Genomic DNA, 6,825 nt, shown 5'->3' with positions numbered 1-6,825 from the left:
TTTCCAATTTCAGGGTTTCTGGCCCCGGTTTGCGCCAAACTTGTTATGGGCATAACTTTCTGATCGGGACTCGGTTTTTGACGCTGTTTCTTCCGTTGTTCATATTTTATCATTTTGAATCTTTTTCATTCACAAAGTTTTGCCATTTGAGCCCGTCTGCTCAAATTTTATTTTTTCGGACCCGACGGGGCCCGTTCGGGGCACTTTTTGAGATTTCTATAAAAGGGGGGTGAGATATTTCATTTTTCATCTTCTCCCCTCTTCATGCACGACCTGGAGCTCCCATGGCAGCCCAAGGGGTGCTGCCATCTTCTCTCTCCTCTTTTGGTTCACTTTTCCTTAATGGAAAGTCTTCGGCCTTAACGTTTATTGTTCCCCTTGCCGTGCTCTACCTTTCCCCCTTATTAGAATTCAGTTTTGACCACTTCTTGAGTTTGGTTTTGAGGTCAAGTTATGATTTTGATGGGGCTTTCATGGGGGTTATGTTCACGACGTTGTCCCCGACAAAACCTAGTAGTTTCGTCGGATTCGAAGCCGTTCCATTTTTATGGCTTTTGAGATTTTCATCTCAAATTGAGGTAGGAGATGTTCTAGGTTTAAATTCTTGTTATATAGCATGCTTGTGATACTTATACTACTTGTTTGCATGATTAAATATAAAATCTAGAGATTTTATTATTTATTTTTCTTGTACGGGATCTAATTTTCCCGATTGCTCATGACTTGGTTTAAACATGTATCATGATTTTATATTGCCCCTTGATATGTTCATTGTCGTGTATTAAAATTGGAACATTTGAATAAGTATTAAAGATTTTATTTAATATTTATCTTAGGTGAAAGATTAATTCACATGGCCTTAACTAGCTTGAAATTAATATGTGTTAGCATATTATATTAGACCTTAGCATGCTCTTCAACATAGTTGAATTTGAAAGTAATTGGAGGTATTTTAAAAATTAGTAATTATTAATTAATTTGCCCCGAGTGCACTATTCACTCTATTTGAATTCCGACTTGATATTCTTGATTTACATGCCATATGGCTTCACATATATTTGATTTGGAATATTCAGTGAGGTTTTGAAACCTTTCATTTAATTAATTTTCTTGTTTAAGATTTAATCCTCATGGTGATATACAACTTGGAATTGTATTGTGGCATGCTAGAAAATTAAGTTTTGGTATGGTTGTTCACATGTATTAAATTGGGATTTATTGCATAAGAATTGCAACTTTTGTTTTATATTTAACTTTAGTGAAAGTTTAATTCACATAGTCGTAAATTGAATGAAATAAACTTGTAAAGTGATATTTCATTAGTCATTGGCATGTTCTCTAAGATATGTTAAATTGAGAGCATTTGGTTAAGTTGAAAATCTAGGGATTGTAATTAAAAGAATTAATTAAAATCTATTTAACGGTCCCCTTAGCTTAATTAAGTTTTTAACTTGATAATTGTATTGATCATAACTTGTTACTAGTATATATTAATTTGGGACTATCTGAAGTTGTTTTAGAACCTTAGGATTTAAATTAGCATGATTTAATTAAAGTTCTACTTTGTTGTTCTAACAACCTAATTGAGTTTTAGAATGGATATAGGTGATGACCTTGCCATGCCCTTTAACATGTATTAAATTGATGTTAATTGAAATTGAATCGGAAATCTAGAGAATTTAATTGTGTTTATCTATTTAAATTCTATCAATTTGCTCCATGATCTAGTTGTGTTTTAGAAGTGGTTTCTATATTCAAATCATGGACTTAGACTTGTTGTATATTCATTTGGTTATGTTTTGAACATTGGATAACATAGTTGCTATGTTTGTACTCATGGGAATAAGTTTTCCTTATTGAATATATTGTTGCCTTGTGTAATGATTTGCACACTTCGTGTTTAACATCTTTCATGCATAGCGTGTAACGAATCGCATACTGAAGATTCGACATTCATCATATCATATTAGTTGTGAATTTAGAGCACGTATTGTATAGGTTTCCAAATTTGGTTGTGCTTACTAGATAGTTGATTATCTTACATATTCCTGTTGATATATGCGTTGTTGCACAACTTGTTGATTTTGGAAACTTGGGGATGTCGTTGTTTGACTATGGCTAGGACGTGGTTCTAGTACGGGGGATAGTCTCTCTATATATAGTCTAATGCGCACATAGGGAGGTTACCCATGGGCTAGTAACCCTAAAGTAACTATGTTGTTGGTCTGATCCGACGTGACGTCCGAGTATCCACTTTGTTTGATTTCGCATTTCATTTTCAAGTTGATAACTAGATGATGTTGTAACTTGTTGTTTCTTATTTGTCGTTCCATTTTAAGTTACATGATGTTAACTTTGCGAAATTGTGCTTTATGCGTTGTATTGGAAATTCCAATATTGGTTAAATTGCATCGATATTGAAAATTGTGTTTTGATGTTCTAACAAAGCTTAGGATTGATCCTATTGATTCATTTATAACTTAGACGTTAGGTGGCATGACCCACTTCTGTTGTTTTCGTGCTTTAGATTTCAAGCTGATAGCTTTAAGAAATTGTATTTTGTTGCCTTGTATAATATGCTTTTATGTGGTTAGATTGCATTGAAGTTGTAAATTGCGTTTTGATTGTTCAGCATGGCCTAGGATGATTCCTTAGACTTATTTAGAACATAGACGTTAGGTGACATGATTACTTTAGTTGTTTCTGTATTCGAGATTGCAAGTTAATACCTTTAAGAACCTATATCTTGTTGCTTTGTATAACGGGCTTCCATATTGTTTAAATGGCATAGATGATGTGATTTATGCTAGAAACACTCTAAGGTAGCTTAGGATGCTCCCTGAGTCTCATTTCGATATAGACATTAGGTGGCATGAACCTCTTTAACATGTTTCACCTTAAGGTGATAAATTTGTAAAATGCTAGGTCGATGCATGCTCATCTCCTACGAGTAGCTTTATGTTACTCACCCCTACGATACTGGGGCATATTTCAGGTACGAAGACTTGGTTCGTGAAGCCTAGCATTCCTTGAATGTCGTGTAGCTTTCAAGTTTTCATTTCACGCAAATGTTAGCATGAAATGTCATTTTGTAGACTTATATGTCAAAATATGTATATTTGATTCCATGTATGTAATGTGTACTTAAGTACACTCCTTTCAATGTATTTGATATTTATGAGATGAGGCCGGAGGCCAATGACCATCATATTGTGATCTATGTACTTTTTAACTTCATGAAATATTATGAAAATCTTGAAAAATCGCAAGTCATTGCTTCACCATAGTTGCATCGGGTGTCAGAATTCCATTTTCATTCTTTCATAGGGTCTTATTAATCTTGTATGAAGTGTGGCCAAGGGCTAAATGGTCATTTGACCCCGTTTTGTATTTTTGGATTCCGAGTTTTCATTCCAAGTTTCATTTTTGCCTTTTGTACCCGTTGGGGGGTCGAATTTTGTATCGGTGGTATATTTAAGTCGTGGACCATTGTAGCAAGTCCAAATAGGTAAGTTACATTTGCATGCATGGTCGTTTCCGGGCAAAACCTTATCGTTTGTGTTTTGAGCCTCTTGTGAATTCATTTCGCATTTTTTTTTTGCATATTTTGATCTAGGGGCATTATGGACCTTTCACGGTGGTTTTATTTTCTTCTTTCAATATGGTTGAATATAAAACATGATTTTAGGGGGGGTTTCTTTTCCGTGTTTTTCCAGAAAATGTCATCTTGGCATCGGAAATCACATACGAAGTTTAGCTCTCAGTTTTTCAATTTAGCAGCTTTTTGGACCCTCTGGACTAGTTTTCTTGGGAGGGCATTTTGGGCATTTCACAGTGAGTTTTTTTCGATTTTCCTAGCGAGTCACGTAGAAAACTCGATTTTGAGGGGGGTTTCTTCTTTGTGCTTTTGCAAAAAAATTCATCTAGGCCTCCAAATTCATCCTCTGTTCAGGATTTTTTTGAAAAACAAACCCACAGTAGCTTTATGGGCTGTTGCTGCCAGCCATGTGTGCACCAGCGCGCGCGCGGCATGCATGGGCGCGCGCATGGGCGTGCGCATGGGGCTGTCGTGGCCCCTCGTCGGGCCACCGCAACGTCAATTCTTCTTTTGGGCTTTTCTCCTTCGTCCGGATTCCGATTCAAGTGAATTTTTTTTTTAACTTGACTAATTTTTCGTTGTCTTTCCAACGGTGTGCTCGGTTGCACCCGGTTCTTCCTGGATAATTACCAGTTTACCCTTTTTGCCTTAAGTACTCGTTTTTCTTCGTCATGCCGTTTCTCCTTCGTCCGGACTCCGTATCATGCGATTCTTGAGTCCATCTTGATTAGTTTTTCGTTGTCATTCCAGCGGTGTGCTTAGTGGCACCCGAATCTATATTTTTCATAAATGACTATTTTGCCCTTGGGGGTTTAATTGTCATATTTTCGATCTTTGCTTCCGCATCAGTTCTTGTTGAGTTCCACGACCTCATAGAAGGTCACTTTGACTTCTTAGAGTTTTGTTTTCTATTTTCACTTCCGCATTCAGATCCGTTATCGGATCATGCTTACGGTTCATCACATGACATGCTAGCCTAAAAACCAGGTCGTCACAATGGCAGATCGAAGGGCTAGGATGAAGACACGTCAGCCCATCTTGCCATGTCATTGCCTTGTCAGCGATGATAAAGCTCCATGTCAGCATTAAGTTTTTAACCTTACTTTTTTTACCATGTACAAATACTGCAGACAAAATACATACTTACCATATACGAATACAATATACCAAAATTATACGTGGGCCCAAATTACACTTTTTACTTTAACTTCTTGTCTTCTCTTCGTATTCTTCTTCTTCTTGTTCGAGGCTTCTGTTCTTCTTCCTTCGTCGTCCTCTGGTTTTCCGTCCGAACCGTGCGCCGACGGCTTCCCTTTGGTCATTGAGTTTTTATTTCCTCAACTTCTGTTATCTTGTTCTTGATTCACCTTATCTTTCCTCCTTCATCCTCCCTCCGTCCTCTGGTTCGTCTCATTTTCTCTCCGACGCGGTATCGTATTTTCGTTTGTCCGCCTTCCCTTTCGTTTGTTTAATAGCAGTTGTTGTAGTTCAGTTGGTGTTGTTATTGCATCTTATTCCATCAAAGAAGAAATCGTGTGATTTTGCGAGGTTTTATACTGTGATTTTGCGAGGGTTTTATAGCGAAGAAGAAATTGGAAAAGAAATCGGTGTCTAACAATGAACAAAGAAGATATTGCAGGTGAGGAGCAGACATTGGTGAAACCGCCTGCCACAGTCTTCGTGATGTATAGGTAAAAATTCCTTAAGTTGTTGAAATAAATTTATATTCACAATTGCATTTATTTAAGTATTTAGGTTTTACAAAGATTGATTATTTATATAAAATTTGATTGATTAAATTAGTGTTTTTTATTTTATTTGTAGAACTGGAAATTCACATTGTGTTAATTTTAGTTGTATAACTGTAAATACACATGTTAGTATGGTATGCAATTCATAATACATTGATGCTCCAAGAATTTGTGGTTGTTATTTTTATTAAAATATGAAATAATAAATGAAGTGTATCTTATTTATTACAATAAGAAGTATAATAGAGATACACATGTTATGAAGGTTTTTTTTATGTACTATGCAATTCATAATACATTAATGTTGAAATAATTTGTGATTGTTTCCTTTTTAGAAATATGAAATAAAAAATGAAGCTGTCAAATGGAAAGTAAAATAGCAAACCAATGAATCCAAAAATAACAACTAAAAAAATAGAAAATGCAGACCCTTGTAATCAGTTCCTGGTAACAAAACATCAGAAGTGTGAATAGTTTAATAAATAAAATATCACATCTTTAACCTAACATCTTCACCTGATTTTAACAAATAGACTAATATAATGCATATCCACACATTCATACACTTTTCCAACATGTCGCACCACTAATACGAACATGTCATACAAAATATATCCAAACATACTTCAACTGAAAAAAATAACTTTTCAAAAACAAGTGTAAACATCTTTATTAATAAACCATCACAACTTTTTACTAACATTGTCACAAATTTTACTTATAAAGCCTTGTAATTAGTTCATGGTAACAAAACAGTAGCAAAAAATAGGGTCCCCTACAATGTCCACCTCAGTAAACCACAAACAACAGACAACAACAAAAAATCACAATTTATATAGTAATATCTTGTTAACTATCATTCTGTACTGTGACAATATCAAAAAACATGTGTGTGATCACTGAATTAGAAATAGTGCAAACATCCAAATGTAATCTATCATTTGTTTCCTTCCAAATAGCCCACAAAGATGCTGCAAATAAAATTTTCAGAACCATTGAACTCTGGTACTGAGAATTAAACTAGAGAAAAAGCTCACAAACTGTGTTAACAGCTGCAAACAATTCCATATTCCAATGTAGGACTTCAGCAATCCATATCAATTTATGTGGTTTGGACTGAATACTGATAGAGTCAAGATAAGCCCTGAAAAAAAGAAGCAAATCATTTTCCAACAGAGCAAAAATTCCATCCTCCATTCAGCATAATACTCTGCATTAAAACATCCCTGTGTAAACATAACCTTCTAGGCAGTGTATGATCAAATATTTGTGTAATTGTTAACCCCTCACTCCAAGGGTCAAGAAACAATATAATTTCTTGGCCACTTCCAACTTGAATAGAAACAAATGTCAACATAGTTGCTCTAGCCTCCACAATAGCCTTCCAACTGATAGAATTAGAACTTGTCGGTACCACATTCCAAACAATTGAGTTAGCACAATATTTGATGACGAAACCAAGACACCCACAGCCTA

The sequence above is a fragment of the Cornus florida genome, unplaced genomic scaffold, assembly GCF_030987335.1.
Source record: "Cornus florida cultivar Cherokee Brave unplaced genomic scaffold, ASM3098733v1 CherokeeBrave_3.0.0_Hap2_Chr05, whole genome shotgun sequence".
In the NCBI taxonomy this organism is placed as follows: Eukaryota; Viridiplantae; Streptophyta; class Magnoliopsida; order Cornales; family Cornaceae; genus Cornus; species Cornus florida.
This window is presented reverse-complemented; position numbering follows the sequence as displayed.